The 24,452-nt window shown below is 40.7% G+C and overlaps 1 protein-coding gene across 1 annotated transcript in view; it reads left to right on the top strand.

Annotated features, from left to right (window-relative positions):
- Positions 1-1,269: 1,269 nt before the first annotated feature.
- Positions 1,270-24,452, top strand: part of LRRC16A (leucine rich repeat containing 16A) — a 184,020-nt gene continuing 160,837 nt past the window's right edge. The window contains exon 1 of the mRNA XM_014938618.1: positions 1,270-1,362. The gene's annotated coding sequence lies outside the window, so the exon portion shown is untranslated. The remainder of the gene's footprint in view (positions 1,363-24,452) is intronic.

Raw genomic sequence — 24,452 nt, 5'->3', positions numbered from 1 at the left:
GGCTGTGGCCTCAGCTAAACGTCCAGGCTTAATAAATGCTGTGTTGTTTGCGCTAACGCATTCTGGCTACTGGATGAAAATTGTACAGAAAAGTGCTATACTGTGGGCTCTAATTAAAAGCCTTGGAAAGAGCCCATTATCTTTGATTTTAGCCTTTAAACTTTAGCATGCATGAGGGCAAAGTGTGTGTCTGGGGAGGGTGGAGACTTGCCATTTACAGATGGCAGTTGTAGTGCTGGAAATAGGTTAATGTGTTTAAAAGATTCCTTTCTCATTCCTTTTCTGTGGGGGCTGGGGAGTGAAATTTACAGAAGGTGCCAAATTGGCTCTTCTAGATGAACTCCTCTGTTTATCTCCCTATTACATCAGTGTCAGTAGTTGTATAAGCTTTCCGGCATGGTTCCTTGTGTACACTTTCCTTTCAGGCCAGGGTGCAAACCTTTAGGGGAGAGGCTGGTTCATTTGCTTCTTGGCAGACACCACATATACATGTGTATGTCTCTAAGTATTAAAACATTATGGCAATTAATGTAACTTTGGTGTTGGCACGGTGAGGTGGCTATGTTGCCATTGAGACTTGGACCCAGACCAGCGTTGCCTTCCGTAGCATCCGCTGCATAGCTGTCCAGAGTTAGTGTCTGCAAGTCTGCTTGATTTGCTTTACGACGTAAATGAGCAGAGTGCATAAAGTTAGAACACTGGCTTTTCCATTATTGGACCCATTTAGCCTCCCTGAAATTAACAACAACTGGCTAAAGTTTTTGCAATGCAAGAAGTTAATTGGCTTTAGCAAGCTATGAGGTACAAATAGTAACGGGTGAGGAATTTGTTGTATTTTCTCAGAGGAGAAAGCAGTGCCGGGGTTTTTCTTGAGAAAGTTTTTGATGTGGAAGTAGTGCTGGAAACAAATATAAAACTATGTTTAACATCCTGGCATATGAAATCACAGAATCTTAGTGGTTGGAAGGGACCACCGAGATCGAGTCCAACCATATTAAAAACAAACAAGCAAACAAAAAAAACCAACAAAAAAATATCAATAATCCTATCACAGTAGACATAAATTATCCTGTAGATCACATACTTACAAAGGTTGTACTTGTGTTAGGTTGTGTTTAGTACTGGTGCGTGTGCGTAGACTTGCGTGAATGCAAGCAGTTGAACAACATAGCTCTGAGTCTTCCTGAAAAATTGACAGTGGTATCTGTTCCCTTCTCATGTTGACGCTGAAGGTATTTAATTAAGGTGTTTTCTTTTATTTCAGAAAGTGTCAGGGATGTTATTGGGAGGAAAATTAAAATTTCGGTCAAGAAGAAAGTAAAGCTGGAAACCAAGGGCGATAAAGTGGATAACAAAATATTGGTAAGTACGATAGAATGACTCTGATTACATATGTGAAGGAAAAGCCAGAAGGCTTTTCAGAAGGCATCCCCTGGAAGGATTCTTTGAACTTTGTGTGTGCTGTAAGATGCACATATCACTTATTTTTCTACTTTCTTGCTAGCCTGCACAGCAAGTTGATGCTCAGGCATGCACACATACATACAAGTTTATCACTGAGTTATTCTCCAGAGTTTAGGATACTGTGTTGTGGACTGATGCTAAAGCAAGCTGTTATTAGAACCTGTTCTAAAATAATGTGCTGCTTTTACTGCTTAGGTTTCCCTTTTACCTCTGTAGGAATTGTCTGTGGACAAGAAATGCAAAACAAAGCACGGAGAATTACTTTTCTTTTGAGAATCTTGTGAAGTGAATCTTCTTATGGAGTGAAGAGTAACAGTAAAAATGTTGTGCTTTTTGAACTCAAATGACTATTTGTACTTTTTATTATTCTCTGTTAAGTCATACATACATCTGCATTTTAAAAGAAATGCTTAATGTGTGGGATCCTCCATTGTCATTCCTAAAACTGTAGTGGAGGAAAGTGTCAAATTAATCTCACTTGAGTATGCTTTCCTGTTTTCTTGAGGATAGTTTTGCTGGCCTCTCTTGATAAGAAGAAAGCTGTGGCAATGAGCTGGTATGCTTGCATACTATCTTGAGTACTTACATATGCAAAAAGAGATGGAACTTTATTTCTTTGTTCTATTTCTTGTTCTTCTATCAGGACAACTTGGATAACAAACACAAATAACTGCAGTACTTCTGTAATATCTTGCTGTGTTTTGCAAGATATTTGAGATTTGGTGCTTTGTGTCAGTAAAAGTGCTATTGCAGAGTTGAAAGTTTCATTGCCAAAACTGTTGTTACAGATTTTAAGGTACATGGCCCATGCAGATATTCTATTTTGTCTTTAAAAACCGCAGTTTATTAATCAGTTCTGAATTACCTTCATAAAGTACATGTTGCTTATTCCTGGGCAGTAAAGCTGTTGATAATGGTTTACTTTTCAGCAAGAGCAGCTACTTAAAGAATTTGAAATATTTTCTGCATGATACCTACCCATGTTACATGTAGCTCCTGCATTTACAGTTTCTGTACTTTCTGTACTGGAAATAGGTTGAGTATGTGAATGTTGGTTGATTGTCTCTATTTACTTGAAAGCCATGTTTATAGGGAAGGCTGACAGTTTCACTGAAGCACTACCACGTGGTTGACCTATTAACTTACACAGAATCATTACAGTTATCAATAGTGAAATACATTGTGGAAATACTGAAATACTGTTCTGATCTGATGGGACCAAAAGCATTTCAAGCTTTGAAGTGACAGTGAAGTTTCCGAGGGAGGTGCTACTCAGCAGTAATGCCTCAATGTGATGACTCAGAGTTTTATGGTTTTTTTCCCCTCTTTTTAATCTCCTAAACTCCCAGGTGGGGGACTTTAACCTTTTATGACTGAAGAGGTACTGAAAGGGAGGGAACCTCTTTGAGGGGCTCACAAGTTAGTGAGCGCTTACTGTGGTGCATGCATGTTGTCTTCAGTGCACAGCATGAGGCTTTCAAGGGGATGAAATGCTGGTGGGTGTGTTGTCTGCTAGAACCATTTATTCTTTGATGCTGAACTGCAGAGGATTTATATGGGGGAAAGAAAAAAGATGTTTTCATGGTTAGAGAAATGGACTGTTGACTGCTGGGGCTGCATTTTGTGTTGTCTTTTGCCAAAAAAGACAACCGACCTGTGTGAAGCTGTACAAATCACTAATAATGAGTTCTTGTAACTTTTCTCTTATTGCATGTGTGTATCTATACTTTATGTGAGGTGTTTTTTGTAGAAGTGTGGAATATTGTCTGCTATGGCAGAGGGCAGTGGAGGCTGTGGTTCCTTTTGAGGATGCAGAGTGAGGATGCATTTCCAGATGCAGAGCTCTGGAAAAATGACACCAGTGACACCTTAAGCTGAGTATCTCAAATTAGTGGAGACATTTTTGCCTTACTGTGTCTACACAATCTCTCTTATTACCTGTCAAATAGAAGAGATATACCCTCCGTTTACCAAAAGAGTGATGCTGAAAATAAATAAACTCACTTCAGAAACATGCAGGTGCTTAATGCTAAACAGCACAGGAAAGCTGCCAACAAAATTAAGAATTTTTCTACTCCAACCTGGGACTTAACAGTATTCAGTAAATAATGCATCTGGCTGCGTTCTGACCAGGGCAGGTAAAGCTGAATACTGAATTGCTATGCTTTGGGTGAGCATGTCAAATTGAATGCTGAATAAAGTGTTGGTGCAAAAGCAATTCAGTAATTAAAGACTCTATCCTTAAGTGCATACACCAGAGGGCTGAAATGTGATTGCATGGGCAACCTTCAGCCCAGTGCTCCTTGACTCCTGAGAGCTTACTTTTGAAATGTTAATCTTCTGAGTATGGTCTCTTGAGTGCACATGTGGCAATGAAGTATTTTTTATTATTTATTTTATTAGTAGTTGGGTGTTCACAAGCAAAACAGGTAGCATGCATTGGGTCCAGCGCAAAGTACCAGTTGTTTTCACTCTACCTAACCCCAGAGCTGTGGTGGAATGTGCTCAAAGTTTTAGAGGAGATTGATCGCAGAGGTTGGCTCTGAGCCCCGGCACCCAAATCAGTGCTTTAATTAAATGATCTCTCATCCTTCCTTCCCAGGAAAATCCAGCAAAATCAGTACCGCTTTGAGGCAGGGAGATTAGTTAAAAATGACTGTACTTTGCAGGTAACTATAAAAACACTTGACCTCTGGCCCTGTTGTTCACAGTGTATTCAAGGTGCAGAGCACTAGAATATGGATATGACCACTACTTAAGTCACTCTGCTCTAGGAAATTCTTCTGATAATTAAGATAGAAATTGGAATCTGAGACTAAACTAAAAAAACAGTGCAAAAAAACAATTGTTGCTTGAAATAAGGTCCCTGTGTTTAAGTGGTGAAATTGGTGAGTAAAGTCCATGCTTGGTATAAGGTAATTTAGGATCTCAGCTTTGGGTGCTGGAGTTTGGAAATTATGATTGGATTTTGACGTAAGACAGCATTTTTCCTTTTTGCAGTTCGCACAATGAGCTTGCTGTCTCAGTAATCTCAATTTGCAGTTATTTAGTTTTTCAGTTAGTCATAATGATGCAAACCAGTGAACATGGCGAGGTGCTCAACTGCCTCTGGGCTGCTGGTACCAGGTCTCAGGTGTGCAGGCAGCAAACTGGTATCCAACCCTGAAAAGCCAGTAACCAGCTTGAATGGGCAGAAGATCAGTCGTTGAGCAATTAGGGCCAAACCCCAGCTCTATCCAAGTCTTCCTTCTACTGTAGCACGGCAAAGCTGTCATTAGGGAGGGCAAGGAAACACCTGTGCATAGAGGAAACCTTGAATGGTGACAAGCCACCAAGGAGGAGCTGCCCTATGGGGCAAGGGGACCAGGCATCATGGGGCTCCCCAATGGCCACTGAGGCAAGTAAAGCAGGACTTGGGGTGGTATCTGGGGACAGCTGTGCTCTGGTGGTCACCATCTGGGCCGTGGTGAGACCCAAGCTCAGGCCAGGGAGTCGGGTCTGTGGGACAGGCTCAGCCAGGGAAATAGATGGGCACAGCCATAGTTGCTGCTTTGCTCCAGCTGGGGCTGAGTGCTGGAGCTCTGGAGCAATATGGGGAACGCCAGTCAAGGGTACTCCCAGCTTCTTGGGTCTCACATTTGCACCATGCCAGACCAGGCCTTAGGTGTAGGCAGCCAAACTTCAGCGGAGCCCTTGGACAAGCTTCCCTGGCTGGCTCCAGGTGGCCCTTAGCCAGAAGCAGGGTACGGCTGCAGGAGCAGACCCCACTGTGTTTGGCTTCAGTATGGCTCTCAGAAGAGTAGTCTCGCTTGGTTAAAATAGATAAGGATGTCACTGTTTTGTAATCCGGTCCAGGATTGCTTTGGTTTTGTGGAATTGTTTTGTTTAAACCCCCTTTTTTTTTTTTTTTTTTTTTTTTTTTTCAGATATTTCCAGTGGGACTATAGAAGCCAGTGCCTTTCTTTCCCCCCCTCCTTGCCCTGCTTTTGGAGAAAAAATTCCTAGAAGATTTTTATTTTTTTTTAAAAAAGGGGTTCCCCTTTTTTTTTTTTTTTTTTTTTTTTTTTTTTTTTTTAATGAGGACAAGGTTTAAGGCATCAGTGCTGAGTCTCTGCTGTGTTCCTCCTCACACTGACGACTTCTGACCTTCCTCTCTAGTTTCAGCACAAGCTGATGGGTTTGTGGCAGTCTCAGCAGTAATGATAATAGTGTCAGTTTTGTTTATGTACGTGGGAAACAGTCAGAAAAAGACAATAAACTACTTCCTCTCCTCAGGGCCCCACCTTTTAGCAACATAAGGGATGAGGCAGAATGCCATGTCCATAAGATAGATTTCAGTGTTTTGTCTTGTTTTTGAACCCAGAGGCCTCAATGGTTATCAGATTATCACCTACAGAGAAACTCTGGCAGGAAACTGGGCTTCTTAATTTTGGCCCCACCCCCCGCAAATGCCCACAGTTGCTGTACAGTGTTTTTCTGAAGGTTTCCCGTGGGTGTTTCTTCCAATCAGATTTGTCATAATTGATAGTAATGACTGAGAAGTTGAAACTCTAAGATGAAGGCAATATGTTAAATATGCCTGACCAGCTTGTTATGAAATACTGATGTTTTCAGGAGTGATTCATGACAGGCCAGAACTAAGGATCCCTCTTACTTTTTGTTTCTTTACTATTAGTAAAAGAGAATAGTCCTAGTCTAGTTGCCTTTGAGATTAGTTTTCCAAAATAATATTATTTTAGGCATCAAAGGTGAGGACATACTGTCATTGCATACTTGCTGCAAATGATTATGCTTTCTCTATGGTCTGGGTTTTTTTAGCTTTGTGGATGGGATTTTTTGGTTGGTTTTTTAAATATTTTTCTAACCTTAAGGTCATAGAATAGTGTGGTGTGATGCAGTGACCACGAACATTTTATAAGAAATTACGTCAAGGAATTTCTTTTATGCTGCTCTTTTTGAAAATATTGCAGTGCTACTTCTGGAACTGGGATGGTTGCTTTAGTGAGTGGCTCTCCTCAAAATGTACTCTGTGCCCAATGTGGATTCAATGGGGGAGTGATTTGTATGTACTCGTCAATTTCTTTGGGACATATGTTTCCATGGGCTTTTAAAACAAAATCAGTGAACTCATGTTTATATTTGTTCAGGGCACATCATCTGAGATTTCATGTTTTGCTTCTAAAGACTCACTTAAAAAGGCTCAAATTCTATTTTTTAAAAAAAATAAAAATCTACCTGTATTTACTTGTAAAGGAGTGATTATGGCCACCTTGTGCACTGTCCATGTGACCTCTGAATATTGCTTGAACAACTTGGCTGACTGTAACACCGAAGCAGTTGAGAAAGGCATGTGTGAGCTGCCGTGCCTGTTCATCCTTATAGGATGGCAGTCTCTGGGTAGAGGCAGCAATATGTTATACTGCCAAAACTATTTTGGGATTAAAAGCTCTGGAGCTTGTTTTCCATTGCTCATCTTTTGTCTTGATCCATCCGTGATATTCTATTCAAATAGAGATGTATTTCTCTAGCTGTCAAGGTGCAAATGTCTTGCCTTAAAAAATATGCACTTACATTAAATCACTAAGAGCATGAAGCTCGCAGGGTTGTCCAAGGTTAGTTTTACATAAAATGTGTGCAATCTTGCACGTTATATCATGACAGCTGGTGTGTGACAATGATGTTAAATATGGACATTCTTTTAAAATAATGGTGTTTCCTCTTCTCTGCCCAGAACACTGAGTGTTATGACATGTATCTTAAGTGTGTGTTTATGAAAATGAAAGGAAGTAGGTGTTGGTACATCCCTCATGTCAGGAAATCTAAATGAAGTGAGGTAGAGTAATCAAAAATACTTATATGTGAAAATGTATTTTAATACATTTACAAGGTGCCTCTGAGAAAACATTTGAACTGTGGCCAATAAGATTGCTACAGAAAACGGAAATAATAAAGGTACTGCTGGGAAGAGAATTTATTAATCCAGTCATGCAGTTGTGTATATAATCCCCAAATAGGTACTGTTTTAAAAAATACTAACTTATGTGCAAGTTTTACTGAAATCTGCATTTGTTATACACTAATCTATAACTGGTGGGAGGACTTACAGATTTAACATTCTGATGCTGTGATGGTGCCTGCAAATGTTCAAGTCCTCTTTGTTGAAATGTTTCCATTTCTAGGAGGTGAAACTGACCATCAGTGGAATCAACCAAGTTGAGAGGAATGCTTCCATTTTCTTTGGGAAACATACTTTTTCTATAAATAATACACTGTAAATAAACACTCTCTTTTTCTGTGGTGTATTCTTTGCATGCTCTGGAAGGATGGTATTACCGTTACATCAGAAGAGCAACTCGTTTGCTCTCCTTTCTTTAGTTTTGGGCAACTGGTGAATGTAGGGAAAGGTAAGAAAAGGTAATTCATCTTTCGGTGCCCTTAAAGTACTTGCCTTTGCTTGGTCTCATGTACTTTGCATGTGCACACCCACCTGCAGGCATATATAGTCTTATCTGTGTTCTGGAAAAAGGAAATGTAAACATTATCTCACTCTTAGCGGCTTCTGGTTTTCTGTTCACAGCTCTAACTGCTATCAGGAAAAAAGGAGTTGTGAGAGGCAGGAATCCACCATGGCTCTGAATTGTTCATGGGATCTTTCCTCCTGTCAATTTTCATAACCCAATTAAAAAACATTATTTTTTTTAAGCTGTCACACACAAAAAAACATTATTTTTTTTAAGCTGTCACACTCTTTCTACTTCTTTTGCTGAATATATAATGTACCAAAGTGGTTTGCTAATGTAGTTTTGTTTCTAGAGGGCCTGACTCCCTGCCACCATTATTTGTGAAATGGAGCCTTCCTTAGCAAGGATTTGCATTGAAATTTGTGCATAAAAGTGGCAGAAGACTGGCTATTACATATAATTTCCCAAAAGCTGGAAATAAAAAATGAGCATTAGGGTCAACTTCTTGTCTCAGTCACTTTTCTCCACTGATGGCTTTATTATTCTAAGAAAGAGAAGACTTGGAGGGGAACAGAGTATGTGTTATATGGTATATGACCAATATAAATGCAAAAACCTTGTCCACATTTGTTGTTTTCTTGTTTTATTTTGGGGTGTTTATTTATTTATTTATTTTTATTTTACTTTTTTTCTCTCATGGCTTATTTTGTCTGTCTGAAGTTACTTATTCTAAGAAAAGATTTCTCATGCAGGGTATGTGGTTCACTGTACAGTAAGTGGTGTGGAGGATGCCATAAGCTTGAGAAAGGCTGCTAACTGAAAAGTTAGCACAGTGTACTGTGAAAAATACCTCTTGTTGCGCAGAGCCCTTCTCTTCATCCATTGCTGTGGTGCAAAAATTGGTGGATGTCACTGATTTGTCTGATTATTAAAATACTTTGGATCACCTACAATTCTGCTTCATTTAGTTCTCATGGTGGTGGTAATTTAATTCTATGTAAAGTAATTACAGGCCCAGGATGTAAAATTATTCTTTAAATATAACTGCTGCTAACTGTGCTTTGTACTGCTAGCAGTCCCCAAGCTGATTTCTGCCCTTGTTCCTGTCTAATCTCTCCCTGTGTCTGGAATACCCCTCTGTGGCAACTCATGAGTGTCTTTTTGTTAATGATAGCTTCCCTAATTTGAACATCTAAGGTAACAAACTATTGAAAACTTAATTATAAGAGCCAGAGGCTGATAACCCAACATTCCCGAAACAGACCTAACAAAATTACTTGGCCTGCTGGGTGAGGGAAGAGCTGCCCTGGCTTGGGGAGTCGGGGTTGCAGAACAAGCAAATAGCTTTTCCAAATAGCTGTGGGCTGCGATTTTAATGTTAGCAAACTGAAACAAAGTTTGGTTGGTACAAAATTTGGAGAAGTTGCATGGCTGGTGGTGAGTGTGGTGGAGGTGGTTGCCTGGACCAGGGCAGTAGCTTCTGGGAGTGCGATGGATAGGTGGGGTTTTTGCAAAGGGGAAGGCTTCCCTCATCAGTTGAACAGTATGTGCTCGTTGTTATATTACTGGGGGGGCTCTGCAAATGAATCTTGACAGCACTCACCCCTTTGAACAAGTGCAAATTAAACGGGTCTATGTGTCCTGTGTGGCTAATGCAAAGGTGCCTGCAGGATAGAAACTGTGAGCAAGCAAGGAGTGGCTTTCACCTGGGCAGGTTGTGTTTCTGGATTTCCTTTGCAAAGCAACTTTTATTTAAAAAAAAAAAAAAATGTGGGCTGGGCTTGTGGGTACTGGATATTGTACAGCTTATTCCCTTGGCTGACAAGTGATGGTTGTATCCTTGTTGTACAGTAGAAGGCTTGTGTGACAGCAGGATGGAATTCAGAAAGTGCATGTGGGGATGGAAAACAGAAGGGGAGAAGCTGGGTGTATTTTCCCCTTAGGATTTCTGTCCTGCACTGCTTTTTCAAGCGGTGTTTGTTTCTGTGCTTTTTACATAGGTTGATGACTAGATTTAATTTTTTTTCCCCCTTTCTGCAGTTAAAGCAGTGGTTAGCAGAGTGCTGCCTCCAAGGTGGGCAGCGGTGTGGGCAGGATGTCTGGAAGTTCTCTTAATAGCCTGGGCTGAGGAGGCTGAGGTCACTCAGAGCAAACCACTTCCATTTCATGCTCCTGAGTGCTTTAAAGACGCTTGCCAGAGGCATGTCTTTATGGAATAAGTACTTCAAGCACGTTTCTTTCTCTGAACACATCCTCAGCTCTCTGATTGAACAGCCTCTGCCCCTTGTGCCTAAAACTTTGACAAACCATTGCTTTTGTAGAGCTTTGTGAAATTTTGGGGATTTGAGCTAAGTTACAAGTACCTACTTATTCTTGGGGTACGGGAGGAAAACAAGAAGGTGATGTGGCCGCTGCTGAGCGGTTCTCACTCAGGTCTGATTAGGGAAGTGAATGGCTGTTGACCCTGATCTGAATTGGGAGATGGGGCACTGCTGTGTTTGTTCAGGGCTGACCTTTGAATGAAGGCTCTCTGCCTTCCAGTCCATTAGCAAGACCGAGACTATTCATACAAAACTATTGATAAAGGGGAAGCCTTTCACAGGCTCATCTCTTAACAAACACTTGAGCCTGGTGCTTAAGAATGATACCAACTTACAGCCTTGTATGTGAGCTGCTACTCCAAAGCAGGGCTCGAGGAGCCTTAGTTGTGGGGCAGTGAAGGTAGGTCAGTATAGATGGATGGATTTTTTAATGCAGCCAACTTTAACTGAAGATCTTCTCTTCTGGTGTTCACGATGTTGCCAGTAAATATTTGAAGAAATGCAAGATTTGTTAGGTACTGATGCGTTGTTGAGTAATAATTTCTGCAGTCTTGATACACTTGTTCATATTCAAAATCTAAAATATGTGGTTTATATTATCATTACTACTTTTTAAAGTGTAACATAGAAAATGTATTTTCAATATAACAAGCATTTTTCTTGGCTGTGTCGCTGTTCACATTTGCGCCTTGAAGTGTCGGGAAAGCACTGTATTTGGGCTTTGAGCTTTCTGTTCTCTCACCTCAAGGTGCTGGAATGCCTGCATTTTTTGTGAAGCGTATCAGCATATGCTGTGTACACTTGTTGCATATACTATGGGTACCTTTATGGTGCCTTTCCTACCTTTCATCTGCCTCTGTGCTCTCCTGCCATCTTCCTAGCTTCAGCAAGTCCTCAGAAACTTTTCTGTGTGTAATTTCTGTCAGGACTTGGGTTTGCTTTTTAGTCTACCCCTTCTCTCACATAAATATCTCCATTTTCCCAGTATTCCTCCACTAATGTTTCCTTTCCTTTCAGAGATAATACTAATATCCCCACAAATATGAGGATGATGGACAGAACATAATGCTGCTATGCTAAAAAATATTCATGGCTGCCATAAATTTCTTCTTTGTTCTGTATATGATTGTACCTGATCCTGTTGGCCAAGTTCTCTGCTTCCTTGTTCTCTGATTTCATCAAACTCTGTGCTAGATCTGTTTGTGTCATGGAAGCAGTTTGGTTCATGCTGGACACCATGGGGCTGTGTTAGTATAATTGGCCTTTAGGTTCTTTCCACCTTTGCCAAGGCAGTTTTCTTAGGTAAAAAAGAAATACTGCTAACATCTCGAGAGTGTGCTGCACCAATTATGGTTGCTTTGAGGGAAAGCAAGATAGTATGATGGGCACAACTTACCTCTGGCATTGCTCTCTCCAGCTCTCTAGGTAGATGAGCTGTTGATTTAGAAAAAAGGAAAAACAAAACAAGTAAAGAATTGTAGTAGAACATGCAATTTAAATGCAATTACCCTGCCAGAGCAGTCTAAAATACTGTAAAATATTTTTTAAAGTTAATCTGTGAATACAATGCTGACTTGCCTGATTTTTATAGTTTTCTCTTTGCTTTGGGAAGAAGTTTTCTAAGAGATTTGATTCCGCACCTGAATTTAAGTGTTATCTTATGCAATCTCTACTATTTCCCTCACAAAGGTTTTCACAGCCGCTTTTCTACCATTTACTTGCTTAGCTGCACCATGTAAGCAAACTGCAGGGGAAGCTGAATGCTGACTCTTCCTAGACTTCCATGTAAGTGCATCAACTAAAGCTTGGAAAAGCTGGTTACCTGGAGAAGAGTGTGTTCTCAGTCTTTAGCCATGTGCAAAGAAAACTCTTCAGGAGCGGCTTAATACAGCAGTGACGTATGTTTTTTCTCAGTTGTCAACTGTTACTGTTTTTTTGCCTGCACTGAATAATACTCAAAATGGTAAGACTTGCAGGTCTCAACTCTTAAAAGTTGCATGTTCAATTTAGGAAGATGTTTAGGTGGTTGCAGGATTAATGCTGACACTTCAAACACATTGCCTTTTTTGTCCTCATTGTTAAACTGTGATTTTTGTCAGCTGGTGGAAGATTTAAAAACTTAATAAATGTTTATTGTAGGCTCTAGAAATATATTTTTCCATGTTAAGTATTTTGAAAACATTTAGCAAAAAATATAGAACCTAAAGATGAGTTAGTTTCATGTGGTATTTCCAGTGTAAATGCTATCCTTTTAAAGTATTTCCTGTAACACTGTTAGATGGATCTGGTGTTGTTTATATGTGCGTGAAATTGTGTGAAATTAAAATCCTACAGGTTTTTGTATGGTATTAATTTATCACAATGTAGGCTTAATACAATTTTAGTAGGTCTTTGTTCAGCTTGAGTGGTTAAGTCCGCCCAAAATAGATTATTCTTCTATTTTATTTTTTCAATTTTTTCTATGGTGGTTTTTTTTTCTATTTTTATCTTCTGTTGTTTACTTACTATACAAATCTTATGTTGTTTTTCCATTTTGGAGGGTCTGTTTACTCTCACCATAAAGAAAATTATTGCAGACAGTTGTTTGAAATCAATCAAGGCTGTTGGCAAGTCAGAATCTCAGCCTCCCCTTCCACTTCTGTAACTCTCCAGCCTTCCACTGTGCTCTGGGACCTGATTCATGTGGTGCTGATGGTGCCTCTCCCTTCAGCCAGGAGTGGCATCAAGCTTACATGGATAAAGGGGTAATGGCTTTAAACTAAAAGAAGGAAGATTTAGACTAGGTATAAGGAAGAAATTTTTTTACAATAAGGGTGGTGAAACACTGGCACAGGTTGCCCAGAGAGGTGGTAGGTGTGCCACCCCTAGAACCATTCAAGGTCAGGTTGGATGGGGCTCTGAGCAACCTGATCTAATTGATTATGTCCCTGCTCACTGCAGGGTGGGGGTGGACTAGGTGACCTTTAAAGGTCATCAGCCCAAACGGTTCTATGATGCTATGAATTCTGCTTGATGCAGAGCACTAGGGATCTTCTTTCCTCTGCCTTCCTGGGCGCTGCCTGCTTGGGAGCCGGAGCTGCCTGCTGCTGCTGGTGCTCTCTGGCTCTGAGTAAATGCAATGTAGTGTCAGGGTAGCTTAGACCCTGACAAGAGGAGGAATGATATCATGCTTGTACCTGGAGATGTGCTGCAAAGAAGGCTTTGCTGTGGGGTAGCCCGTGCATTGCAAGTTCACAGTGTGGCAGTTCTGTGCGTAGCCTTGTTCTTCTGCCAGAACCCCCTGGGGAGCTGGAAGAGGCTGGGGCTGCGCTTGAAGGAGGAGGTGTCTCTGCTTGCACAACTCCTTCTGTAACGCTAGACCTCTCTCTTGCCAGATGCAGGAATCTGCATGGCGCTGCTCGGCTTCAGAACATTGATGGGAGGCAGGGATTTGCTAGCTCTACTGCTTCTCTCAGAGCACCGAAGAATGAGCGTAAGGGAGTTGTATCAGGGAGACTGCTTGCTCTCACCAGCCATTTCGCCATACATATTCTGTGAGGGGACACCCTCAGAAATGTTTTCCCAAGTCATATTCACCTGCTAATTTTTTACTTTTATTGATAATTTTTCTTAAAAAAAAAACCAAACCCTTAGCTTGTGCAGAAGGAGATACACCGCCTGACAGAACTGGCAAAAAGAAGAGGAATAACTTTCTCCAGCTCCCTGTGTCACTGTTTCTGAAGTGGTAATAGCAGCTTTTCCTGGAACATAAAGAGGAAGAGCTGGCAGAGACATAAGACTCTGTCAGAAGCCTGGCAGGAATTAAGCAAGCTGCCTTAGTTGTTGTGTTTTTGCGTTCTCTTGAAGTGTATTTTCCATGGAGCAGGCAGAGGGACTGGTTATAAATACTGCACCAATTTCACTGGGCTTTAGTTCTCAGTGAAGTAATTTGAGATCCTTTGGTAAAATGTGTTATCTTCATATGTTTGTTTATTTACGCCATTGCAGTTACCTTTGAAAGACAAATTGCTTTATCACAAATTGCATGGGTTTTGTTTATGTATGCATACCCATGTGTTAAATGTAGCAAATTGACAGAGGGTTGCAGAAGTGTTTCAAGAGACTTGCTACATTGCTACAATGCATGGACTTTGCTCCACTCTCCCCCAAAACTGCTTCAAGGCTGTGCATTAGCCTTGAGGTCCAGTTCTCTGAATTAATATAATAAGATATACTGAGAAAATCCTTAGGTGTGTAGGGTCCAGATGCATCTTTGGGGAGCCATCTGAGTTGTTTCTTACCACCTAGTATCTTGAAGGACTCTGAGAAAATTGGATAATCAACTTTATGTTCGAGGATATTGGATGACCTTCCCATAGGGAGTAGAGAGGTTTTCATAATTGACTACTGGATAATCTGATGGCACTGACTAAGAGAACAAACAAGAAAAAAATGTGTTCATGTAGATTTTGTCTTGCAATGGCATTTAAACTTGGGTAGTAGAAATCAATTAAACACTGATCTGTTACGTTTTTAGGTGTTCTGAATAACCCATCTGTTCAGTTATGTTGAACTTGTACCTACTGAAGATGTCACCAAAACCTGATTTTGGTTTCTTAGCTGTAATCTCTTGTGGTCTAAGTATGGAGCACTCCCAGGTAGCTTTTGGACCTCACACTTGCAGGGTGAGGAGCGGATTGGATTGCCCTGAGCAGAGTTTCTTGCACGGCCTGAGGATTAGTGGATCTGTTGGTGCGTGGTGGAGACAGGCCAGTTGGACTAGGCATTAGGTTAATGCTTAGGGCATTGTGAATGCATTGACACAAGGAAATTTAGTATCTGGGTTACAGTAGCCTCCAGCAGTAGTGGTAAGCTGCTACTGTAAGAAAAATATTTCTTACATCTTTTCTATTTTTTTTTTTTTTAATTTTCCCTGTAATGGAAAATCTGTCCCGAGCTGATTTTAGCATTACACAGAGGTAAGAAAATCCTAGCATTTTGCAGTTATCACTGTACTACTCTGTGCTCAGGTTGCTTTCAAGCATCTGTAATGGGGATATTGATGTTTTTCCTCTTCTGTAGGCAGAGTTCATGCGTAAAATTAATGTTGAGCTTTTAAGTGTGTTTAATAATCACCCCTCCCATGAATGTATACCAATGCATATAATGTTGCCCATACTGATGCTTTAGACAGGTCTGTGACTGAAAGAGTCAATTTGTAATATATTGGGCAATATATTACGTGTCGATTATATACATTTCAAAAATTATTGTGTTATACTGTTATTTTAAGGTCAGTAGAGTGACTGAAACAAGAGGCAATAAAATCAAATCTTCTGAGCCCAGCATGCTGCCTCTTGATTCAAGATGATGTTCAGTTGCTAAATGTGTTTTTCCCCAGACAGAGAGTGCATCTGCAGATTCTTCAATGCCCATTTGTTTCAGCCTGAGCATACTCCTCAGTTGACACTTGCTGTGAAATACCATAGCCTGGTTCACCTTCTGTGCTGCTGAGTTCTTGTAGCTTTATCTGCTTCGTTTATTCATTATTAAACGCATGCTTTCTGCTTGACAAGTGCTATAAAATCCGTTTCACTGTACTGAACCCAAGAACCTCCACTGGGAGTCTAGAAGGGTTATTAATTTATTTTTTTTTTTTAAATGCAAATACTATGCATTTCTACTTTTCACTGAAGTGCTCTTTAGACCAGGCTACTTAACAGGCTGGTAGATTCTCTCCATCCTGTTCTTTAAGCCGTGTGGTTGTGTAAAAATGAAGTGCTAGATTTTTCCAGATTTCTGCTAAAAACAGAAACAAGAATATCTCATGTGTTTGAAAATGTTTCTAGAGGTCTGCTAATATATTAGGTCTACATTAAAATGAATGTCCATACTATGTACTTGTGTATTAATGTGGCTGGTATGCAGTCCCCATTAAGAACAAGCACGCACAGCATAAAACTGAAAGGTATGCTCTTCTGACATAAGTTGCAAGGGTTCAAGCTTTCAAAAGTTCTAATTTTAAAGCAACTCAGTTTAGACATCCAGTGTTAAAGTTTTGTTATTTATTTTAAGTTTTATGATCGTTTGAGAACAACACACAAATCAAGGCTTTGCATTTCCTTCCTAAGCTCTAACTTGTGTAAGTACTAGCTTGTCTTTCCATTCTTATTAAGCATGTTCTGACTTGTTTTTATTACACTGCATTTTGTTTATCCTTTCTTAGATGAGCATTCCAGTATTTGGGAGCTATAAACATACCCGATACTAATCCAGGATACCAACTTTTCCTCTAACAGGAGAACAACAGAGTTAACCACTAGATCTTGGTTTGATAAGAAGATATATTTCCGAATACAGGCTTTCTGATTCTTCTTAGAAAATACAGCCATGGTAGATTTTAGCTCAGTCTTCACCTGTGTATATTTAGTTGCTTTGAAAATAACCAATTTGGGACTGTAAGGTTCTTTTTTTGTAAGATTCACCTCTTGGGTCAAGAGAGAGCGCCTAAGAACTTCTCATGTAGTTGGATGCAACACCAGCAGTAACCTGGGACAGCAGTTTTGCTGTCAAGATAGCTAACAGCAGAAGATCTGACTCTTCCCCTAGATGAGAACAAAGCAGCAGATGGGAGGCTGTCTGAAGAATATTTCAAAGAAAGGCCGGGCAGAGTGAGATCAAGGCCAGAGGAATTACTCAGACTGTTGAGTGAGCCTCCCTCTTGCTTTCTGTACTTGACAGACTGCAGCTGTGAACCTTGTCCTCCACACAGCAGAGGGCCTGGACAGAAAGGCATAATTTTTTTCTCAGAGTAGGGCTCAACTATTGTTTCTCTAATTGGGCGAACAGAAGCTGAAAAAAAGCAATGGAGCTCAAGTGGCTTTGGGGATCTTGGATCAGTCTATGTGCTAAATGTTTTTATGGCCATTATTAGTAAAGAAGACCAAGGAATTGAGCCTTCCTGTGCCTCAAACTCATGGTTTTTATCTGGTCTCAACTGTGATCATCTTAGCTGTTCCATAGCTTCGCCCTCACCTGCCCAAGGAGCGGTTGTACATCTGTCCCAAGTCCTGTAGCCAGTGAAGTAGCCATAGGGTAGGCCATGAGCATGACAGGTGATATGCAGGTCTCCTCAAAATGCTGTACACCAAGCGCAGCACCAGAAACCAATTTCTCCTGACTGGTAGGCTCTTGGTCCCCCACCCAGTATTGAAAGAGCATAATAATTCCTTCAGAGGAGAGATGCTGGATTCCAGGGTAAGTGTGCAACTGAGGACCCTGACCCTTGGTAGATGTGTAGTCACTACTGCTTTAGGACCAAATGGACCACTACCTCTTTCTACTAAGTAATGCTGTTTGTGTGCCGTTAGTGCAATTATCAGCTCTTCCTTTCCAGTAACACTGGATCTGCTGAAATGCTTCATTTCCAAGGCATAGGATCAAACTTTCCGTTTAGTTTTAGTGCCGCAAAACGCATGGAAGTTGTGGGAGCACTAATTGGAACCAAGTGTGTCATCTGCAACGAATAAATAACTGGATAAACTTACATCCTTACCTCCTCTGTCTGGTTATGTGTTTACAAAAATGCCATGGTGTTTGTTTTCTAGGTGGGTTTAACACCATTCCTTGGAAATCTCAGACAGATGTGCAGAGCTCACTGTTCAGAGGCTTGAGTCTGGCTTATTGGGTATTTGTTTGAACCGTGTTTCCACACCCAAACTTGCGGATGCTGGAAGCATTTCTGGTGTGAATATTAATGTTTGTCTCCTGTGAAGACTCACAGGGGTGAAGCCCCACTATAATTTCTGTAGGTGCTCTTTCAGTAAACTTAGATTCTCAAACATTTGTGGAAGGAGTGAGTGCTTGTGTGAGAGCGATAGCCTGCGGCTCTTGGTGCTTGCCGAGAATGGTGTGTGGTTGTTGGCTTAGCCTCACTAAAATCAGTGCTTTATTTCTTTCTACTGCTTTTTTCTTTTTTTGCCTTTTGTTGGTTTTTTTTTGGGGGGAATAATTGTGAACAAATCTAAACTTGAAAATAAAACCTCTGTTGTTTTTTGTTGTTGTTGTTTTGTTTTTGGTGCTTCTGATGTCTGACCACATAACATTGTATGAGAGTACACGAGGATAGCATTAACTCTAAATTACACTGCATTTTAGCTGTTGTGTTTATGGGTGAGGAATTGAAAAGTTGGAACCTATCATGCAAGCATCCATAACAGCAGTTTCTAGTGACAGAAAGCCAGAAGGAAAATCTGTTACCTCAGGTCATATTGACAGTGGTGTCTGCTGTCACACTTACTTCTTTGGATTTAATGGTGATAAAAATGCCTGAGCATAAGCTTTAAGCAGTGGATTGATAAATGAGTGAATGGTAAGTAAGATTATTTAATAGTATTAAATACTTAGGTGCATATGTATAAAAACCCCTAGCCAGCAGCATCCAATAATCAAGTGAGGTTGTCAATTTAGTGTAGCCGTCACATCAATCATCTTACACCCATTCATGCTGAGCGTGCACCTTGGGTCTTCCTCCACATCCCCAAACCAAGACAACTCAAATCAATGTGTTGTTTTCCCTACCAGATTCATAAAGGTGATCATTTTCATGGAGTGATTGGAATAGTTTAGTGACAGGAGGGTAAGATCCTGGAGTCATAAATAGTATTGGGAACTTTCAGCAGCTGTCTGTTTTCATAAGAAGGCAGATGCTTTTGGGTAGGCTCCACTCCGCAGCTGGGAAAACACATACCAAGCAAAAATGCGGTTTGAGTTGGGTTTCACAAACCAACTTTTGTGTTGTTTAATATCTTTGTTTCTCTGTGCTCTGATTAACGTAAGTGATTTCAGTGTAGTTCAGTGCTTCCCAGTTTGTACTTCCCCACTGATGTCCATGTGATAAGCTCTCCTGGACAGGTGTTGTCTTTTTGCAACTTACAGTGTCCTTGAACTGTAGGATGAGCTGCTATAACTTGAGAAGCTTGGGGAAGACATACCAACCAACTTAGACAAATAAATAACTATCTATAGTTAAATATTTTTCTTTCTTACACTAATGTAGGCTATTCCTCTATTTTGAAAATGCTAATTTTTTTATGAGATCTGTATAATTTGCCTGCACATCATAGCAAACTAAGTATATTGCAATGTATTTGTTATTAAAAGGAAAACCAACCAGAAGGGAATTGTCTCAGAGTCTCTGACTCTAGGGAATATCACCTGTAACTGAGAAGTAAAGCTCTTCCCTGAAGTGAAACTCCATGCAGGCAGATTTATTGTTAGTAAGAAGGGAAAAACATATTGTGAGGCAACACAAGCATTTAACAGATTTTAATAGATACACAGTGTGCAAGGACAACTAAAAAATATTTATCGTATTATAGGTCTGCTAATTTTTCAAACGACCTTCAAAAATATGCAAGTGCAGCTGTTCTTGTTAATGTAATGTGAAAGGATGCTTCTTGGGAAAACGTGAGTCTCATGGGGGCTGGGGCAGATCCTTGCAAGTAAAAACCTTGAAGCTGGTGACTGTGGTGACATTAGCATCTGGTTTGACTGAGTTGGAAAGATTATAGGTTTGAGGCAGATTTTGGGAAGGTGTGTTAGGATTTGGGAATCATGCCTGAGTTGTAGTTTTTGGTTTTTTTATTGATCAGACTGGGAAAGGGATATCTTTGCCAAGAAACTATTTTGAAAGCAATGCTGCAGCTTCTGAAGAAGAGCTATTGCTCTTTTGTAGTTACGTACTAGATATGAGCTACTTAAATTGCTGGAGAAACTGGAGGCTTTCTAACTTCTTAGGCTCAGTTTGGTTTTGGGATTGATTACTGAAATCCAAGAGATCTAGGATGGAGACTACCAATTTGATTTGTGCAATTTAGTAGAAAGAAAAGACAATATTTACATGGCCAGGATGGCCTTTGCCATGGGGTAAGAGTGGAGAAGGGCCATGCTGAACGGTGTTCGTGTTCAAGTGTTTAATTTCTTTACACATCTCAGTTGTCTCTGTGTGTACTGAATAAACTTACTGACCTTGAATCTTTGTGATCTTATAAGAAAAGATTGTTTAGTTAGGACTTGTAAAGTGCTGGACAGGATTAAAGTTTGACTCAGTCTGGAAACTCTTCCCTTATACAGAGGAATATGTATTATAATCCCTCATCCTTTCTCTAGAAAACTAGTTTCTATGTAAAAGGTCATTGGTGTTTAAAAGCGTATTTAGAAAGTTGTTTGCTGCTAACTTTGAGAAATCACATGCTGTCAGAATTTTTTCTGCTGAGCTATATGAAGATTAAACAAAATTCCCTGGGCTCTGTGACAGTTTTGTCTTTTCAGTGAAGAAGCTGCTTCACTCAGTTTGTTTTCCTCTGTAGAGAAGTCCGTTGAGCCCTGGAAACCTTGATACCACAGTTGCTAGTTTATTTCTGTGAAGAAGGATTTCCTTTCTGTTTTCATTTTCTGAATACTACCCTTGAAGAAAGGTATTGCACTCAGGTTTATGATTCACAGGACACTTTATCACGGGAAAAATGCTTATGGAATTGGTGGTGATGTGGATAGTTGTATGACTGCGAAGGAGAGACCTAATATCAAAGCCACACTTGGCTTTTGTGGCTTTTCTCTTACCTGTGTTTATAATTAAAAAGAAAAGTAAAAAGAAGTGCTGATTTCTTTGTAAGTTTCCCCGTCCCTAATGAGAGAGAGAGAACAGCAACAATCTATGGATGTTTTGAAAGAATAAACCCACAGCAACAACTTTAATTCCTCTCCCTACCCTGGAATTTCCTTTGTTATTTGTTATGCTAGCCCCAGGTGAGACACCAGGGCTTTTTATGGTGGGGTTTTGTGTTTCATTGGAGGCTGGAGAAGAGCAGGGAAAAAGGCTTTCCAGCTAGAGGAAAACTGCCCATCTCTCCATCTCTGTGGTCGGCTGTGTTTTCCTGAGCGAGCTGCTGTGATGAGCAGAGTGTCAGACAGCGAGTGAGCTGAGCAGACTCGGGCTGCTGCAGGGCAGTTGTACCTGTTGGTGTAGACTGAAGCCAGGTATCGAATCAGAGTGGGGTGGAATAGCTCTCGTGAGCTGTAGCCAGCGGGCTTCACAGCACTGAGAAGGAAAAAGCAGATGGAAACGTTCAACTGCATTTCCTCCCTCCCCTTCCCTGTCTCTTGGATCTTTTATTTCAGTCAGCAATGGAAATCTGTGCTCTGAGTTTTGAATGAAGGGCTTACACTGAGCTAGTGTTAAGTACTTAACGAGCCTCATTTCTCAAAGATCTTGCAGTCTGCCTCAGTTAACCCAGCTGCTTTTTTTAGGAGTACTTGTTTTGGCAGAGGCTTTTCTATGTGTATGAAGAACGCACAAATAAACCGTTGTGCAATTTGCAATTAAAAATGAGGTGGTAGGGAATGGAGGCTTCTGAACTTGGAGATCAGAGGCTGCAGAGCCAAATAAAACAATTGCTCAGCTTCACTTTGCAGACCCCTGTCTCGACAAGACCTGCAGGTCTGCATTGCCTGCTGAAGAGAATGGAAATGGGAGTCTGTGCTGGGGGAGTCTGCCAACGCCTGTCAGGATCAGGCCCTGGCAAAGGGATGCGGAAATAACCTGGAAGGACCAGGAATTTAATTGGTTTGTTTGGTTTTTTCCTCTTCGAGGGTGAATTGCAGTATGGCAAAATTCTGCAAAGCATCGGCAACAGGAGTGGTCAGCGTTATGATTAAAATGAGTGAAAGTAGCGACTCGGGAAGTGTGTACTTTCAAAGAGTGTTTGAAAGGATACAAATACAAAAATCTGGAGCTCGTCCACAGCTGTGGAGTTGTTTCAATTCATAGACATCAGCAGTTATCTCTAAGAGTAGCTGTGCTAAGGTTTATCCTTATGCTAAACTGCACTGATTAGGTTAGCTTTTAAGCAGGAGTAGTTTGGTCTGATGTAAATTTTATTTGGAATGGAAAGGGAGGAGGGCTGTTGCCTGGGTAATTGCATCACATCAGCAGTTCTAGTGACAGCTTGCAGTTGGCTAAAATTCCAATTATAAATGAGGCTTTAAAGGTGGACCTCTGTTCTCTTCTTCCTTTTGTATAGGGGTCTTGAGCTGCTTTAAAAATCTTTTACCCTTTAGAAGTATCTGGAATATTGAAGCAGTTGTAATGACACAGGTTAAAAATGTCAGCTGTGGGTTACACAAACAATCGCCTGAATTGCTGGAGTTGAGATGTCTGGCATATTTGCTACAGCTGGTGCTTGCCTGTGTGCCTGCTCTTGCTCTATGAGAAGTCCTGGGTAACCTACCTGCTCTTGCACAGTGGTCAGCTTTCTGCGTGTGCTCCCATGCTACTGAGTAAGGAGCATGGTCTGCTCTCATGATGTTATTTTAACCTTATGTCTCCATCTTACTTCAGAGACCACAGCTCAATTCCTTCGTAGCCTGGGCAAGATAGAACCTGCTGCATGTTTAGCTGGCTAAAAGCAAAGGGTTTATTATGGGATCTACTTAAATCACTGGAGAACAACTCTGAAACAGGTGGGGTGAATTGCTGTCTGTGAGTAGAGGAATGAAAAGGGGCATCTAGGCTTCATCTTAGGCTACATGTCTGTCTTTTAGATGGCTCAAGTTAAACAAAATGATTTTTTGCCTTGCTTCTCTATGCTTTGCTTTCATGTTTGTGAAATGGAAGAGTCACTTGGTGCTGCCTTGTGGAATAACCATCCTTTTGCTTGAATAGTATATCGTGCTTGTACACAGGGTGTCTTTACTCTGACGGGTTTCCACAAGTGCATGGTACTTGGTCGTGCTGTTGATCTCTCCATTTGCCTTGCTGTGGCATGGTATAATTGTGGCTTCTGGCCTTCTGCTGAAGCCTCTAATGATGTATGGGGATGCCTTCTGTGGGCTGTGGTGAGGCATTTAGCAGATGTTTTGTGGAGTCTGCTAGACACTCTTTCTACCTCCTTATGGTCTTTAAAGTGTGTGCAGTGCAGCTTTCCTCCCTCTGTTGCTTAGAGGCAAACGGGACCGGAACTAGTATAGTACTAGAGTACTATTGTACAAACAGAATCCTGGATAAAACTAATGATGTGTCACATTCTGGTTGTGAGGAAAGGAAGCTGTTGGAAAGTATGTTTGGAGATGCAGTAGAGCAACCCTGAACAACTGTGGATTTGATCAAGAACAGTTTTTTTGAGTTGCAGCTGAGGAGGCTCTCCTCCACAGTCTTGATGGAGATCTTTGATACTATCCTGCCCTGGTATATGTGGAAAATGCAGCGAGTGCTTTGGCAGTCCCTTTCCTGTGGCCAGGGTGGGTGCCTCTTCTATGGTGCAGGCATGGCTGATGTCCCACCAGGTGCTAGAAGAGGGAGGTGTGCCCTTCCCTTTGAGACAGATGCCTCAAATTGCCTTTGCTCTAGTCATGATGCCAGAAGTTTTCCCTTTGTTCCTGAGAATAAGTTTTTCTCAAAGAGCTAAAGATCAGGCTTACTTTAAAGAAATCCAAATTATTTAGAAAAGCTAAGGCAAATGCTTTTAAATCAAAGATGAACAGAAGAAAGTGTTGTCTAATCCATCACCAAAACCCAATTTAACTAGATAGCAACAGTCTTGAGGGGACAATCTTGCAGGAGCAGTGAAGTCGGTTTAGGGACTCACACAGGCATTTCTTGTTACAGTGCTGGTAACAGGCCTCTCAAAATGCAGCCTCTGAACTGGTGACTTGCTTCACTCTGATTTAATATTATCTTGGCAGTTTTTGAAAGTCCATCTGTGATCCTACTTTATTATATTAATATTTTGTATTCAGGGAATGCTTGCTTAAACACAGTATCCTGGGAAGGGTAATAATCCATTGTAAATGTGATATAGCCACTGAATGCCTTATCTCATGGCGCTCCTAGTCTTTCTCCTTCCCCCAAGAAGTCTTAATTATTTTTCTAGGCTCTTCATGCAGTTACTCTCTGTAAACATGTGGATTTATTCCTGTCTTTCCCTCTCTCCTTTCTTCCTGCTGTTTGTTGCACTGTAATGTCTGGTCTTAAATGTTGAAAGCTTTGGGGGGTGATGTCTGTATTCAAGCAGGACAGTGGACTCTCAGTTCAAAAAGTGTTTGAAGATGCTGCTTGAGTGGAGATAATGAAATGTAAAGTGTTTGTGGTGATATGTTTAGCTTGGGATTTAAAAAAAAAAAAAAAAAAAAAAAGAAGTTAAATGACTAGCTATTAAAAAGTCCCACC

Source organism: Calidris pugnax, unplaced genomic scaffold, assembly GCF_001431845.1.
Source record: "Calidris pugnax isolate Ruff unplaced genomic scaffold, ASM143184v1 scaffold13, whole genome shotgun sequence".
Classification (NCBI taxonomy): domain Eukaryota; kingdom Metazoa; phylum Chordata; class Aves; order Charadriiformes; family Scolopacidae; genus Calidris; species Calidris pugnax.
The sequence above is the reverse complement of the archived record's forward strand: the minus strand, read 5'-3'. Positions and strand labels throughout refer to the sequence as shown.